This window comes from Bison bison, unplaced genomic scaffold (genome assembly GCF_000754665.1).
Source record: "Bison bison bison isolate TAMUID 2011002044 unplaced genomic scaffold, Bison_UMD1.0 scf7180017863702, whole genome shotgun sequence".
Taxonomy (NCBI): domain Eukaryota; kingdom Metazoa; phylum Chordata; class Mammalia; order Artiodactyla; family Bovidae; genus Bison; species Bison bison.
The window spans coordinates 5,221,213-5,239,444 of NW_011494274.1; positions in this window are offsets into that span (position 1 = coordinate 5,221,213).

An 18,232-nucleotide genomic window follows, 5' to 3' on the forward strand; every position below is an offset into this window, starting at 1 on the left:
AATATTCAGGATTGATTTCCTTTAGGATTGGCTGGTTTGATCTCCTTGCAGTCCAAGGGACTCTCAAGAGTCTTCTCTACCACTACACTTCAAAAGCATCAATTCTTTGGCACTCAGCTTTCTGTATGGTCCAACTCTCACATCCATTCATGTCTACTGGAAAAACCATAACTTTGAGTATATGGACCTTTGTTGGTAAAGTAGTGTCTCTGCTTTTTAATATGCTGTCTATGTTTGTCATAGCTTTTCTGCCAAGGATTTTAAATATATTATGCCATTCCTTTCTGGCCTGCAAAATTTCTGCTAAAAAATAAACGCATCATGTTATAAATTATTCATAGTTCCTTTGCACATAATATAACTAACTCCTTTTCTCTTGCTGCATTTAAGATTGTCTCTTTATCTTTAAATTTTTGATATTTTAGTCATAAAGTGTCTTAGTGTGGGAACTTCCCCAGTGGCTCAGGGGTAAAGAATCTGCCTACAATGCAGGAGCCACAGGAGATGCAGGTTAGATCCCTGGGGCAAGGAAGAGTCTCTGGAGGAGAGCAAGGCAACCCACTCCAGTATTCTTGCCTGGAGAATATTACGGACAAAGGAGTGCGTGAGCTACAGTCTACAGAGTCACAAAGGCTCGGACATGACTGAAATGTCTTCTCATCACGTCTTAGTGTGGACCTCCTCGGGTTCCTCTTGTTTTGTGCTTTCTATGCCCCTGGAGCTATCTATTTTCTTCTCTAATTTAGGAAAGTTGTCAGGTATTATTTCTTCAAATAAGTTCTCTGCCCCTTCTTTCTTGTCCTTCTGAGATCCTTATAATTCATTATTAGCTTGCTTAATGTCTTAGAAATTTCCTAAACTATCCTCATTTTCAAATATTTAGAAAAAAATTTTTTTCTATTCAGCTTGGGTGATTTCCACTACTCTGTCTTCCAGATCACTGATTCCTTTTTTTCTATTTCATTTGATCTACTATTTATTCCTTTTAGTTTTTTTTTTATTATTTTGGTTATTATATTCTTCAGCTGTTATATTTTCTAGTCCTTTGTTGAATTCTCACTGTGTTCATCCACTTTACTCTTGAGCTTGGCAATCTTTATGATCATTGCCTTGGATTCTTTATTAGGTATTTGTTACTGCCACTTTTTTGAGTTCCTTTCCTGAGATTACCTCCTATTACTTCATTTGAAATTTATTCCTCTCCATCCTAATTTTAACCTGTTCTCTGTGTTAATTTCTGTGTGTTAGGTAAGTTGTTTTCATTTTCTGAAATTGGAGAAGGTGCCCTATTAGGCACAGCAGTACACTCGCCTCTGGTCACCAGAGCTATTCTATGTGGGCTCCATCTGCAGTTCTGGTTTTGTGGGACCAGTTACTGTGGCTGCACAGATAAGGTGGGCTGCTTTTCAGTCTCGTTGGCTGCAATGCTGTGCCTGATGCAGTGGCTATCGGTCAGCGGGAGGGTGGGCTCACCTTCCTATGCAATTGGCTCTTTAGCCTGTGGGGGCTTAGGGCTTGTGCCAGCTTGCAGTAGGCAGGGTCAAGTCCCCACCCATATGCCATAGAATTTTTATTGGGCAGGATTTTTCTGATTATTCCTCCAGCTTTCAATTTTTTTTTTCCTTTAAGCATGGATTTTTTTTCCCCCAAAGAAGTATTTATATATTAAGCTAATAAAATGTTTATTTTTGAGAGCTTAGAGACTCTACAGTCAACCTCTCTTCTCTCAGAGACTCCTTGGAATTCTACCTTGTGGCTGAAAACCACCGTTTAGATTCTTTCATTCTTTAGGATCAAAAACGTAATGTATACTCCTCCATGCTTTAGGAAGGTATTTACAGACCTTGTTTCATATGGTGTATTTTTTCAACTGTGACAGAACTTTCTATGAATGACGGTGGAAATTACATATATGAAGTGAGTGGAAAATTAATCTCAGCTGACACCAAAATTTTTCTTGGAAGATAAGTGCCTTGGTTTAGAAATATACTTTGAGAAACCTTTTAGAGTGGCATCTGAGACCCTCAAGTCATGAGCTTTGAAGATCAGCTTTAAAATGATAATTAAACTGCTCTGCCAAACAAATGTTTAGGATGTAGAGGGCTGGAAAGGAATGAAGAGAAAGGAGCTGGTGAGAGAAGAGGCAATGGAAGTCAAACAAGACAGTGGGGGACATATATTTTTTAAGTTTTTTATTTTATATTAGAGTGTAGCAGATTAACAATGTTGTGATACTTTCAGGTGAACAGTGAAGGGACTCAGCCATGCATATACATGTATCCGTTCTCCCCCAAACTCTCCTCCCATCCAGGCTGCTACATAACATTGAGCAGAGTTCCATATGCTCTACAGTAGATCCTTGTTGGTTATCCATTTTAAATATAGCAATGTGTACATGTCCATCCCAAGGGACATATTTTTAAAAGCCAAAATGTATACCATACTCCATTAAAATTTCAATTATATGTTTGTATGAGTCTCCTACTTTATGGACCATCAGTTTCTGTTACAGATGCTCTGAGGCTTTATCTAATTTATTTCTAATCCACATAACAATCCCATAATGTACACTGTATTCCCACTTGACTAATAAGGATAAGTAAGACCAGGATTCTCCATTTACATATACATTCTGTTTGACAATAACTTATTGATCACTTACTAGCTGACACATACCCTGTGGGGGTATGGTAGAAAACAATGGAAGTTAAAGTTTCTGGTCTCAGTTAGTTTACGTTTATCTGCATTATGCCTGTGATGAAAGATTCAATTCTAAGTTAAACTACTTAATAGTCACAGGAATTGCATACTGTGTAATAGCTGAAAAGACTAATCATTTTTGTTATGTAAAAGTTAAAGCCCAAAGGATTTTTTAAAGAAAATACAGTTCTAATAAGTCAAACTCTTTAAACAAGGCTACATTGAAGAAGTTAACAATCTTGGCTTTTCTACTTCTTTATGTCTTATAATAGGCCCAAGGTGGGTGGATAACCTACTACAACTGCATTCCTTCCCATGTGTTATTGATTACTTCAGGCACCTTTCATAGCCGCTCACAGGACTTGGAACAGTGCTTTGAATTTAAAATGTCTTCTTCTGTGCTTGATGTGCCTAATTATGTCAGCACCAGCTGGAAGGAGATATTGACAAGAGAGTACAACACGGCTATGTTCCCTACATAATTCAAATTCAGTGGCAGACTTCCACTTCCATCTCCCCTCTACCTCCATCAGAATAAAGTGGCACAAGCCCACTGCTTCATATTTAAATGCACAAAAGAAAGGGCATGCAAAGACAGATTTTACTGTGCTTTCAATACTTCAACATCAAAGGTCGTGAATATCGAAATTATCATCAACAGTTAAACTACTTAATTGTCACAGGAAATGCATACTGTGTAATAGCTGAAAAGACTAATCATTTTCGTTATGTAAAAGTTAAAGCCCAAAGGATTTTTTTAAAAGAATTCTATATCCTTAAACTTCTATAATATGAACAATAATAAGAATATTATTTTAAAATAAAGCTATGCTAATTATTTTAATATTGCTATATGAAATTAGCATAAATCCCTAACGCATTATATCTATACAAGTGCTCAAAATATGAACTGTTTATGGAAATAAACTCATACATTTCCCCCTATAGATTAGGCATGGAAAACAAACAAAAAATCTTGCTATAGAATGTAAAAGATTGTCCAGTATTAAAATCCTATAAAGGCATTTTTTCATTATTGAATGTTGCTGCACTAATAAACTACATTAATATGGTACATATTTTAAGTCCCAAAGTTAACAATTTTTTCTGTTATTTTGGTTCTTATATAGGTTCTTTTGTTTGGAAGGAACAAGTATTCATTCAGGTTACCTCCTACAGGGAATCTTATAAAAATAAGGGAAACAGGAATCTTAGCCAATCCTCAAGGAAAGCCAGGAAAAAAAAAAAAAAAAAACGTGTTTTAAACAAGAATAAGAAAGACCAAACAGCCAAACCTTGTGGCAACTGGAATGTAGGCTTGATGCGAATGCAGGTTGTCACCTTGTTTCCTCAGCTGCCTGGGCTCCACCCCTGCTCTTTGTCCCTCCCATTCAGCTTCCAGCTTCTGCCTCGAATGGGCTCACTCAGGTATGTTTTCCCCTCCACTTCCACCACCAACAAGCTACCTCTCAATGTGTCTCCCAGTCTAATCCCAACCAAGAGGAAGACTGGGAATCAGCGTTACTGTGAAGGAAGACTCTGACTTCACCCCTCCTCAGAAGCCTCCGGACACCCTGAAGTTAGATGTCCAACTGATACATCACGGTGGCCAAGACTGCAGAGTCAGTTGGTAAGAGAACATGACCACCCAGGACCAATCTGCTGCCTGAAGTCCTCACTTCGGGCCACTTATTAAATTACTAATTCTTTCTTCTAACACTTTCAGGGTATAACGTAACTTCTCATATGCTGATGTGAGCACTCTATGCAATGAAAGAGGGGATTATTCTCTAGGAGCTTCAGTTTTCTCAGGAAACATGAACAACATGCAGACAAAATTGAAACCAGAAGCAAGTACATTATCTTTTGCATCAAACAACTTTGAAAAAACATAAGAGGCTTCCCTGGTAGCTCGGATGGTAAAGAATCTGCCTGCAATGCAGTAGACCTGGGTTCGATCCCTGGGGTGGGAAGATTCCCCTGGAGAAGGGAATGGCAACACACTCCAGTACTCTTGCCTGGAGAATTCTGTGGACAGAGGAGCCTGGGGGGGCTACAGTCCATGGGATCGCAAAGAGTCGGACTCGCCTGAGTGACTAACACTGTTGCTACTGCCAATAGTCAGTATCTGTCATTAAATAAAATGGATGTACTAAAAATAGGATTTAAATCTTGAGGGATTTACCAGATGAAGCTTTATCAACACAAAATGAAACAATTAGTTGCCTCACTGAATTAACTAAAAGGGGAGGTCAAGAACCATGAACTCAAATCAATGTGTTAGCTATTCAATGTTTTCTTGTTGCCTATGTATTTTGGTAGTACACACTTATCAATACACATGCTGCAAATGGGCAAGGTCATGTAAATTGTTATTAATAATTTAAAATGTCAGTAACCCATTTGCCAACATTTATTGACTGATTAATATGTTACACACTCTGCTAAGTTATTTTGATATATTAGCTTATTTAACATTCCAGCCCAGTGAGTTAGCAAATATTAAAACACCCTACTTATAGTTGAGAAAATTATGTTGTAGAGAGGTTTGATTATTTGCTCAAGGTCAGTTTGCAGCTAGGGAGTGCTGGGGCTAGGATTTTATAAAGGCACCCTGGGTCCAGAAGCCCATTCTCTATATCACCACTTTAGGAGCTTCTAAAGAGAAATGTTTAAATGAATAGATCATCCTGACTTTAGTGGAAATTTTGCTTCCTTGTGTAATCCTGCTGAGGAAATAGAGTTTTCTTTCAACCTTTAAATATCTTGGTGGTCAACAGTTCAGGAAGAAGAAGAAAAAACATAAGAAACATTTAACGAAATTGATGCTGAGGATTAATTTTTAGAAAGGTTGGGTTTTTCTCCCTTATTTTCAGACTCTAAACACATATACACATTACACCACCCAAAGTACTTTCCCCAAAATTTTGTTATTAACCAAGAGTTCACTAATTTTAATTGTTAAAAAAATCTTTTGTGTATATGTGTATACATATTACTACTACTACTAAGTCACTTCAGTCATGTCCAACTCTGTGCAACCCCAGAGACGGCAGCCCATCAGGCTCTGCCATCCCTGGGATTCTCCAGACAAGAACACTGGAGTGGGTTGCCATTTCCTTCTCCAGTGCATGGATGTGAAAAGTGAAAGTGAAGTCGCTCAGTCGTGTCTGACTCTTTGAGACCCCATAGACTGAAGCCTACCAGGCTCCTCCGTCCATGGGATTTTCCAGGCAAGAGTACTGGAGTGGGGTGCCATTGCCTTCTCCATACATACATATATATATTTCCCAGGTGGTGTTAGTGGTAAAGAATCTGAGCAGGAGACGCAAGAGATGTGGGTTTGATTCCTGAGTCAGGAAGATCCCCTGGAGTAGGAAATGGCAACCAGCTCCAATATTTTTTCCTGGAAAATTCCATGGACAGAGGAGCCTGGAGGGCCACAGTCTATGGGACCGCAGAGACTCACATGTGACTAAACACACATTACATATATATATATATAAAATGTCTCTGCCCATCTTGTATTAGTACTATGAGATTTTGTGTTCCTCAACTTGTGGAAGGGAAGCTGACTCTGGTTAAGTTGATGCCAGATCCATTTTGAGCTCTCACAATTGAGGAAAGCAGAAGTGAGCAAGGCTATCCATGCAATTGTGTGTGTGTGTGTTGTGGAGAGCAGGATCTCTATGTAGTATCAGGACTCTGAAAACTGTTAAATACAATGCCAGCGAGCCTTCACTCAAGCACCTTTAAGTTTACTTGAAAGGCAAGAATAAAAGAAATTGTCAAAGGCACACATTTTATTCAACTCATTTTACTATAAAAACCTGCCTTTCTTGTCTTTGGGGTTAAAAAAAACACAAAACTCTCTTTAATGATCAGATTATTTCTCCTACCACCACTAGAATCTTGGATATTAGAAGAAACTCTGAAGCAGAAGTAAGCCACATACAAACTGGGCTTTGGCTACATTGACAGTATTTTTGTCTGAAATCAGATGCTTTGGGGCAACATTCCTCTCCATTCATGATATCCATCATGAGGGATTTTCCATCAAAACATATCAAAACAGGAAGGATGCAAAAATAGTACTATAGCCTTTGCCAATTTTTTATTTTCCTTTAACAGATTTCTTTTCTTTCTCCTCATTTCTGTTCCAGGTGATCCTTAATCCAGGAAATGGACCTAGACTCATTAAGTTCAGAAGCGGTGTGGCTTCAATAAATTATTGTCAGTTGTTCTTAGAACTTAACCCATCTACAAGGCATTTGAGTGTCTTCAAGATCTGTTCTTTGTCTACCTTTACTGCTAAGATTATCTCTAGCCTCATACTTTATGTATGGAAAAATTCCAAACTTATAGAAGAATCAAACAAGTATCACAATACACAGGTATTCTTCATCAAAAATAAATAAGTGTTAACATCAAGTGGTGCTTTCTTCAGAACATTTTTTTTTTTAAAGAAAATAAGGTCTTCATTCATTCAGCAAGTGTTTTTGAGCACCTGCTGTGGGGCAGCAGTTCTTCTTGGTGTTTAGGATTTTTCAGGGAGCAAAACAGATTGCAGTTGCTGCAAATGGGAAGTTTGCATTCTTTGTAAGCTATTTTTAAATCTTCTAGAGAGGAAATCTTACTGCCTACTGGTGCTGTCTCCTTAGACATAGAGGTCATTGTCATTGGCGTAGCAATACTGGCCTCTCCAAACACTTCTCTCTTTTCTGAGGATGGGCTGTTTATTTTGGTGAATCTGAGAGAAAAAACAGGGTTTGGGCATTCAGCTCCTCCTCTTCAGACAGTAAAATCACAATATTGCTCTCCCACAGCACAACAATTTTACAGGGAGAAAGACCCTACAAGATTTCACCCTCCAAGAATGATCTATTTACATACTTATGATCTTTTGACATACATAAACTTATGTCCAAAGCTGCTAGTGAGAGTGTGGACACCTTTGTCCAAGTTTATTTTCAGTATTATGAAATCAATTTTTTTGTATCTCTACACTGCAGTCCTCAACCTAGACTTCATCAAAATAGAGGCAATATTTTTCTCTTCAGTTTTTCGTTTTTTTTGTTAATTGATCCTGAGGTTAGTAAAGGAGAGAGTCAATTATTGGGACCTGTCAAATACTCTGAATAATATTTCTCTTCCAATCTTCCAGGAGCAATAGCTTTCTAATATTAGTGCATATTCTTCTGGTCTGTGGTCTTTTGTTTTTTAACTACATTTGTGTATAACCATAAAAAATTGAGTACACATTTATGTAGTTTTAAACTTTACACATGTTCCACATGTCATATGAAACCTGTATGTAGGTGAAGATGCTACAGTTAGAACTGGACATGGAACAATAGACTGGTTCCAAATAGAAAGAGGAGTACATGAAGGTTGTATATTGTCACTGTGCTTATTTAACTTATATGCAGAGTACATCATGTGACATGCTGGGCTGGACGAAACACAGGCTGGAATCAAGATTGCCAGGAGAAATGTAAATAATCTCAGGTGATACCACCCTTATGGCAGAAAGTGAAGAGGAACTAAAAGAGCTTCTTGATGAAGGTGAAAGAGGAAAGTAAAAAAGCTAGCTTAAAACTCAGCACTCAGAAACCAAGATCATGGCATCTGGTCCCATCATTTCATGGCAAATAGTTGGTGAAACAATAGAAACAGTGACAGACTTTATTCTCTTAGGCTCCAAAATCACTGCAGATGGTGATGGAAGCCATGAAATTAAAAGATTCTTGGTCCTTGGGAAAAAAGCTATGACAAACCTAGACAGGATATTAAAAAGCAGAGACATTACTTTGCTGACAAAGGTCCATCTAGTCAAAGCTGTGCTTTTACTAGTAGTCATGTATGGATATGAGAGTAGGACCATAAACAATGCTGAGCGCTGAAGAATTGATGCTTTTGAAGTGTGGTGTTGGAGAAGACTCTTGAGAGTCCCTTGGACTGCAAGGAGATCCAACCAGTCCATCCTAAAGGCAATCAGTCCTGAATATTCATTGGAAGGACTGCCACTGAAGCTGAAGCTCCAGTACTTTGGCCACCTGATGCCAAGAGCTGACTCATTGGAAAAACCCCGATGCTGGGAAAGATTGAGGGCAGGAGGAGAAGGGGATGACATAGGATGAGATGACTGGATGGCATCACCGACTCTATGGAGATGAGTTTGAGCAAGTTCCAGGAGATGGTGAAGGACAGGGAAGCGTGGTGTGCAGCAGTCTATGGGGTCATAAAGAGTCAGACATGACTGAGCTACTGAACAAGAAGAGCAAAAACTATATGATATATATTCAATTGGGTGTTTCTTTTCCACTGAATTTTGCTATTAAATTTTATTCATGCTAATCTATGTTTAGCCAGTTTGTCTATAATAACTGTATAATTTTGTATCATATAAACGCAACAAATTTCTCCCCATTTCCCTCTGTGTCCGGACTTCCTTTGCGGCCTTCTGACATTGCTCGAGCCGTCGTTCGGTTTCCGACGCACAGCGTACTCTGCTCTCTGCCTTTGCGTCTGTTGAATATTCTGCCATAAATACCTGCCTGTTCTCAGCTCACCCCCAGCCCCATGCCCGAAGCCTTTGGTCTGACACCAGCTTTTAGGACTCAGCTCAGGCATGTCTTCTTTCAGGAAGTCTTTCCCAATCTGCATCAGGCCATTGCCTTGCCCAGATCATAGGGATTGGATTCACATTTCAGAAACAAGGCCTGAATTTCAAAGTATTTCTAAGCTGTATTGAGTCTCTATGTAAGTGAAATATTTGCAAGGTTCATTTTGTAAATTCTCTGCGTTACATCTCAGCGAGATTAAAATTACAAGAACGCTTCTCTTCATTGTTGGTAGGTTTGTCTCTCCAAGACTAGTTTAGAAAAGCTAAATTGGTAATGAAGCCAAATATGCATCTCATACTCTCTTTTCTATCATGTCACACTGAATAATTTCTATTTAGAATATTAAAATATCCCCTGATTTAAAATCTCTCAGTGAGACCAATGCCAGAAGGCACACAGAAAAGTGAAAAAAAAAAATTGATCTTTTTTGAATTAGAAAGTGGGCAGCATTTTGTTTTAAATAAGGGGCGCTACTTTGGAAAATATACTTTGTTCATTTATTGTGATAGCTGTACTCTAGTTTAAATTATTTATAATGATACTTTATACCATATTTTATAATCTGTGTAATATGAGTCCTCACTAAAGCTCTATGCTATTAAATCTTTGCTGAGAAGCCTTGTAGATCACTAGTTTTCTGTGAGGATTTCCAGAATTAGTAGAAGAATTAATATGTTTTTAGGGTATAGTATACATAATAAATTAAGATCTGAGGTATATATATATATATATATGTTTGCATAGCTAAAGGAAGTTTTGCTTTAAGTTTTATTTGGAAAAAAAGATGTTTTTGTTTCTGATATATAAGGTGTTTTGTGGGAAACATTCATTAGGGTTAATGGGAGTAAGATGCAAAAATCTCTCCTGCTTTGTGAGAAGTACAGGCTCCATAATGTTTCCAGGAGGAATACTCTGAAACCTTCATAAAACATTTATATCAGCTGGATAGAAAAAAAAGAAAAGAAAAATCTCCTTTAATAAAACATTTGCCCCTATTACACTATGCTACCATTAGAATTTTATTTATTCAAGAATCATATGCAATAAATTTGCATCACATGTACATCTTGCAAAGAATGAGAACATACCAATGCCCTCATGTCAAACAAAGACAGTCTTCTGCACAGTGAAAGTGAAGATTTTGGTAAAAAATTGCATGTTTCTCTGCTGTTCTGGGTTTATGTGTGTGTTATTGCTAATTAGGGTTCCAAGACCTTTATTCAAACATTCGGCCTCAAATTAATATGAAAAGCAAGCTGAGAAAGCTTATGCTTGTCTAACTTTCTGAGTGAGGGTTTAGTAAAACGATAAAACTAAAAAGATATAATGGGAAAAATAGCCCATTTAAAAAATAAAAAATATTTTTGCAGAATAACCACACACTATATTTATTTTGCAGTATTGTTTTTCTTTGATTATATATTAGATGTTATAATTTAGAAATATGCTGGAATTTTGGAGAGGGTTTTTTAAAATAATATACTTTTTCAAAAGTCTTTCAATAAAAATAAAAAATCACAAAAGATAAAAACCTCTTTATATATTACTTCATGTCCATATATATGCATACTTTTTATAAATTCTAACAAAATATTTCTGGTCAATTTTTGGTAGAGCAGTATACAGTTAATATTTATATCTTGAATGAACTATCCCATTCTTCTTGAGGAAATGTTAAAATGTTGAACATCTATGTTCTCCACAAGTAAATAACACATTGTATAGCTACATTATGACCAGATTACATCTATTAGTTACTGCTGTGCACGATGTAAATCTCTAGAGTCCCCTGGGAAATGAGAAAATCATTTCAGACTTCAATAACTAACAATCAGTTATTGCTCTGGGCAATAATAAAGCTGAATGCAATTACCTAAAGTGAAGTTAGCAGTGTAACAAATGAAATACAGGCTTTTTTTTTTCCCCTCTCTTAAAATAAATGTAGCATCTCGCCCCACACTATTATGTATTATAACAGGGTCCTCTAAACAATGTATTCTTGCATAGTCTTGATACTTGAAATACATGTGATTAAAAGTTATAAAGTTATTTTTTATGGTATCACTTGATTATTACTCAAAACATCAATAACAATTTCAAACAAACAAAATCAAGTAGTAAGATTCACAAAATTGCAAAACATAAAACATTTATTTAAAACATTTCTTAGATGGCTTATGTCTTTAAAAATATTAAATTTTTCCAATGAAAATGCTAAAACTTATTCCTAGTGTTTTGTTTACATAGCAAAATAATTTGAATGAAAAAAGTTAAAAGAATTTTCAGAGTAAGCTATAATGGGCTTACATATATATTGTTACTTGATTGAAATGAATAGCAAAGAGAAAAAAGTTCTTCACAATAATGGCTAATTCACAAATTTTAATCTTACAATATCTTTTTTTCTGTAACATTATTTATTTATCCATAATTGATTTCTAATTCATTATTTGCATATATTTCCTATTTGTCACAACAGAGTGCAATTACACTGAAACAGATTTCCCAGTAGAAAGTTAATCCTGCTGTTCCACATTTTGTTTAACCATTTTTTATGTATAATTGTAGTCTGTGTTTTGGCATAGACCACTCATGAAACAGTAGATTTTCTGGCAATTTGGCTGTTAGCATATATTTGATGGTGAATATAGCCTTTCATTAGCTCTGTATTCAAATAACACTGCCAAAGTATTTTTCATGTTCTTTACTCATTTCTGTTTATAATAAATCCTTGGAAGCTTGAAGCTGACATCTGTTTTCTGAAGTAATCCTTTCTCTTTCCTCTGTATGGGCACATACTGACATTATTGTAGGGTTGTTTATTATAGTTGGGCTGCTAGCGATTATTATTATTTAAGAAAAATGGATTGTTTTGTGGCGGGAAGCACAAAACTGCATGAATAATGTTACAAAAGGACATGTAAAAATTAGCACCTACAAACACTGACAGCACCTGCTTAACAACATATTTATATTCTGTAGTTTTATTGTATGTTGAGTAATTTCGGAGATACTTCTATATTATGGACCACACACAATTTAAAAATCAAATTCATGCACAGAAGTAAAATCTTTATTGAACTTTCATGTCTGAAAACCCTATTTTAACTCCTTTATCTTGTTCAAGTCGGCTCTTCTTTCCTGCCCTTGCAACCTTCCTTCCCATTTCCCTCATTCCTTCCAATAGCATGTATTATTTATTAATATTATAGCTTACCGTGTGACAGACTGTGAAAATTAGTAAGACATGGACCCTAACCATAAGAAGCTCACTATCTAATAAGGAAAAGAGATAAATAAATGGACAATAATAATTATTTTTTAAGTTGGATAAGAGTCAAGCCAAATAGTCAAAGTGTTACTAAATAAAGCCTTATTTAATAAGCACTGAAGTGTTTAAAATAAGGATTTTCTGTGAAATGGATCTTGAAAGTTTCTTTCCAACCATCATTGAGTGATCAGAAGTTCATGTAATGTAAGTTCTGTTTAGTTCAGTCACTCAGTCATGTTTGACTCTTTTCAACCCCATATACTGCAGCATGCCAGGCCTCCCTGTCCAGACCAACTCCCGGAATTTACTCAGACTCATGTCCTTTGAGTCGGTGATGCCATCCAACCATCTCATCCTCTGTCATCTCCTTCTCCTCCTGCCTTCAATCTTTCCCAGCATCAGGGTCTTTTCAAATGAGTCAGTTTTTTGCATCAGGTGGCCAAAGTATTGGAGCTTCAGGTTGAGCATCAGTCCTTCCAATGAATATTCAGGACTGATTTCCTGGTTGGATTTCCTTGCAGTCCAAGGGACTCTCAAGAGTCTTCTCCAACACCACAGTTCAAAAGCATCAATTCTTTAGTGCTCAGCTTTCTTTATGATCCAACTCTCACATCCATACATGACTACTGGGGAAATCATAGCTTTGACTAGATGGACATTTGTCAGCAAAGTGATGTCTCTGCTTTTTAGTAAGCTGTCTAGGTTGATCATAACTTTTCTTCCAAGGAGCAAGCATCTTTTAATTTCATGGGTGCAGTCACCATCTGCAGTGATTTTGGAGCCCAAGAAAATAAAGTCTGTCACTGTTTCCACTGTTTCCCCATCTATTCACCATGAAGTGACGGGACCAGATGCCATTATCTTAGTTTTCTGAATGTTGAGTTTTAAGCCAACTTGTTCACTCTCTTCTTTCATGTTCATCAAGAGGCTCTTTAGTTCTTCACTTTCTGCCATAAGGGTGGTGTTATCTGTATATCTGAGATTACTTATATTTCTCCCTGCAATCTTGATTCCAGCTTGTGCTTCATCCAGCCTAATGTTTCTCATGATGTACTCTGCATGTAAGTTCAATAAGCAGGGTGACAATATATAGCCTTGATGTACTCCTTTCCCAATTTGGAACCAGTCTGTTGTTTTATGTCCAGTTCTAACTATTGCTTTTTGATCTGCATACAGATTTTTCAGGAGACTGATCAGGTGGTCTGGTATTCCCATCTCTTTCAGAATTTTCCAGTTTGTTGTGATCCACACAGTCAAAGGCTTTGGTGTAGTCAATAAAGCAGAAGTAGATGTTTTTTGGGAACTCTCTCGCTTTCTTGATGATCCAATGGATGTTGGCAATCTGATCTTTGGTTCCTTTGCCTTTTCTAAAACCAGCTTGAACATCTGGAAGTTCACAGTCCACGTACTGTTGAAGTCTGGCTTGGAGAATTTTGAGCATTACTTTACTAGCGTGTGAGATGAGTGCAATTGTGTGGTAGTTTGAGCATTCTTTGGCATTCCCTTTCTTTGGGATTGGAATGAAAACTGACCTTTTCCAGTCCTGAGTTTTCCAAATTTGCTGGCATATTGAGTGTAGCACTTTCACAGCATCATCTTTTAGGATTTGAAATAGCTCAACTGGAATTCCATCACCTCCACTAGCTTTGTTCGTAGTGATGCTTCCTAAGGCCAACTTAACTTCACATTCCAGGATCTGGCTCTAGGTGAGTGATCACACCATTGTGGTTATCTGGGTCACAAAGATCTTCTTTTGTACAGTTCTTCTGTGTATTCTTGCCACTTCTTCTTAATATCTTCTGTTTCTGTTAGGTCCCTACTATTTCTGTCCTTTATTGTGCCTATCTTTGCATGAAATGTTCCCTTGTTATCTCTAATTTTCTTGAAGAGATCTCTAGTCTTTCCCATTCTACTGTTTTCCTCTTTCTTTGCAACGATGACTGAGGAAGGCTTTCTTATCTCTCCTTGTTATTCTTTTGAATGCTGCATTCAAATGTGTGTATCTTTCGTTTTCTCCTTTGCCTTTTGCATCTTTTCTTTTCTCAGCAATTTGTAAGGGCTCCTCAGACAACAGGAACCAAAAACAAGATTTTTGGAGAGATTAATATAAACAAATCTGAAAACTATGGTCATGAAAAAGGAGGAGAACACATTAGGAATTCAAGTTCATTCATTTATTGAGTGAAGTTTAAAATATTATAAGAGAATGTACAATATTAGACCATAAATTTTTAAGCCAAAAAAAAAGTATATACTTTTGAGAAAATGTGAATTTTCAAGTGTGTTCAAGAGGAAGTAGAACAACTGAATTAAACCTTTTAGCCCCAAAATAAATTGAAGGCGTATCAGTCCCAGGTTTTTCCTTAGATAGTGAGTTCTGGTAAGACTTTACAAAATAAACAACATCCCAACTTTCTGCAAAGTTTCCCAAAACAAAGAAAATAAGGTGAAGTTTCCTAAGTTGTTTTATTAACCTAATATACTGAACAGTTCCCCAACTGGGCAATGATAGCAAACACACACATGTCCCACAGTATGTCAATTGTACTTCCAAAATAGATACAGAAAACATAAAAAGTATTCACCAATAAAATTAGGCAGCATATTTTTAAAAAAGCATGGCCAATAATGTTTCTCTAGGGTAAAATATATTCCCACATTAGAATAGCTACTAATGTAACAACTGTAAAATGCTGTTGCTCATTTCAATGTACAATAATAAACATTAAATAGAAGCAAATATTCACTCATGATAAAAATATTTAACAAAACAAACCAAATCTGGAGTAGAACCTCCTTAACTTAGTAAAGTACCAAAGATTTAAGTGATCATCATATCATAATGCTGACACTTCAGAAATATTTCAAATTAGAATTGATGCCAAGATGAAGATTCTCTTTATTGTTGTTATTCTTCAACATCATATCAAAGGTCCTAGCTAAGGGAATAGTAAAAATGAAGTAGTATATACATTGGAAAGGGAGAAACAACTCTATCAGTTATACATAATTCTAAATTCCAAGATGGTTCATCATTATTTTTACATGATTCTAAATTTCAAATCAATCAACAAACATTTATAGCAGCTAAGAAATTAAACCAAGTTGAATGGCTGTATACATAATCAGTTTGCAAAAATCAATATCTTTCCCACAAATTAATAGTAAGCAATTAGAAAATAAAATGCATATAGTAAATGCAATCTATAAAGCAAAAAAACTGCAGTATTCCAAAAAACAAACCTAAAAACAAATATTCATAAAAAATATGCATGACCTTAACATAAAAATTATGCAACTTAGGTTAATGAGATATAAAAAAGATGTACGTTCAAGGTATTGAACTTAATATTGCAAAGGTATCTAAAAATACACTTGCTTCTCAGAATAAAAGCTATAACAAACCTAGACAGGATATTAAAAAGCAGTGACACTGCTTTGCTGACAAAGGTTCATCTAGTCAAAGCTATAGTTTTTCCAGTGGTCATGTATGGATGTGAGAGTTGGACTATAAGGAAAGCTGAGCGCCAAAGAATTGATGCTTTTGAACGGAGGTGTTGGAGAAGACTCTTGAGAGTCCCTTGGACTGCAAGGAGATCCAACCAGTCCATCCTAAAGGAGATCAGTCCTGAATGTTCATTGGAAGGACTGATGCTGAAGCTGAAGCTCCAATACTTTAGCCACCTGATGCAAAGAAATGACTCATTAAAAAAGATTGTGATGTTGGGAAAGATTGGAAGTAGAAGGAGAAGGAGACAACAGAGGATGAGATGGTTGGATGGCATCACTGACTCGATGGACAGGAGGTTGAGCAAATTCCAGGAATCGGTGCTGGACAGGAAGGCCTGGCATGCTGCAGGCCCCAGAGTCACAGAGTGGGACGTGACTGAGGGACTTAACTGACTAAATCTCTTAAACCTGTAAGAATATTCAGATATTCATTTGCTGAGATTTGAATATGCAATTGAAAAAGGATTCAAATAAATAATTCACCATTTTTATTTAAATCTTACAGTATTTATTTACACACTATACTTATTAATTTAGAACCAGAACACATTTTAGTGTAAAACCACATTTTTAAAATATTAAAGTAACATAATGCAGATCATGAGTTATATAAATGAAAACACTTTTCGTACAGAATGATTCATAACTAGCAAACTTTCAGAAGAATTTGGAAATTTAGTACATCAAGAGGATAAAATCATTTGTAACTGGAATGTGTTTCCTTTACTCCAACAGTTTTATCATAGTATGGTGGCCATTTTAATTGACTCTCAACACACTTATCCAAAGGCATTGTTTTTGTTTGTTTTTATTTTATTTCTTACTACCATATCTGACAAGATATACACTTCTGGGTATTGGAATAATATAGGTATATATGATACTATGGTATAATATAGAAAAAGGATTTTACTATTTTAAAGCTGCTGCTGCTAAGTCACTTCAGTCGTGTCTGACTCTGTGCGACCCCACAGACGGCAGCCCACCAGGCTTCCCTGTTTCTGGGATTCTCCAGGCAAGAACACTGGAGTGGGTTGCCATTTCCTTCTCCAACCCATGAAAGTGAAAAGTGAAAGTGAAGTCACTGAGTCGTGTCCGACCCTCAGCGACCCCATGGACTGCAGCCTTCCAGGCTCCTCCGGCCATGGGATTTTCTAGGCAAGAGTACTGGAGTGGGGTGCCATTACCTTCTCCGATTTTAAAGCTGCACACATGCAAATCTGGTTAAGAGTATTAAGATAATTCCATTTAACTCTACAGCTCTTTTTGGAAGAGAAACTGGAGACCAACAAAGGATTTAGAAGGACAGAAAACAGAATTACATTTTAGACTCAATTCCTGACCCTGATATCTTGGGACATCTCACAGAATTTTCTAGTTAGTCTGTTTATACTTGTCTCTTTTGTAAGCTATTCCTTTCTCAAGGTTTTCATGCACTTGTTTGTTTTGAAAGATTTGATGAACTGGCCTAGAGGAAAGTGACTTATACTTCAATGAGACAAAAATTAAAATGGAAGTCACGTAATGTTTTTAAAAAAGATATTTAATCTCATTTTACCACAGCATAAAAATAATGACTACAGGCACTTTGACAATTGAATGAATGTCACTCTCCGACTTGGTTTCCTTGTCCAAAGATTGTGGATAAAACTTTCATTGGGCGTTGTGAGGATTATCAGGTAAATATCATTCAATCGTCAGACGCTGTGCAAAAGACAGCTAGTAACAATATTTCATTCCCATTTTGTGTGTGTGAAAGGTGTGAAAACTGGGAATCTGGACATATCGCCAAACCTTTCCTAATCAGTCTGTTAAAAGCTTGCATCTGCAAACAACATTGCTTTCCTAGACAGTTCATCCTTCCCTCCAGGGATGTCCCCCAAAGAGTTTGGATGGGGATGTGTGTGTGTGAGAGAGGTGAGAAAAGTTCAATAATCAAAAGAACGTATTTCTCTGTTTTATATTTAAAAACAAGTGGCATTCCTTATTTTCAATTTCTAGAGTCAGTTTGCTAGACAGGGGTGAGGGCTTGAGAATCCCTTTAAACGTTGAGGAAAGGCCACATCGCCCGCGCATTTCCGTCGGGGGGCTCTAGCAGAGGATAGACAGAGAGCCTGGCCAATCG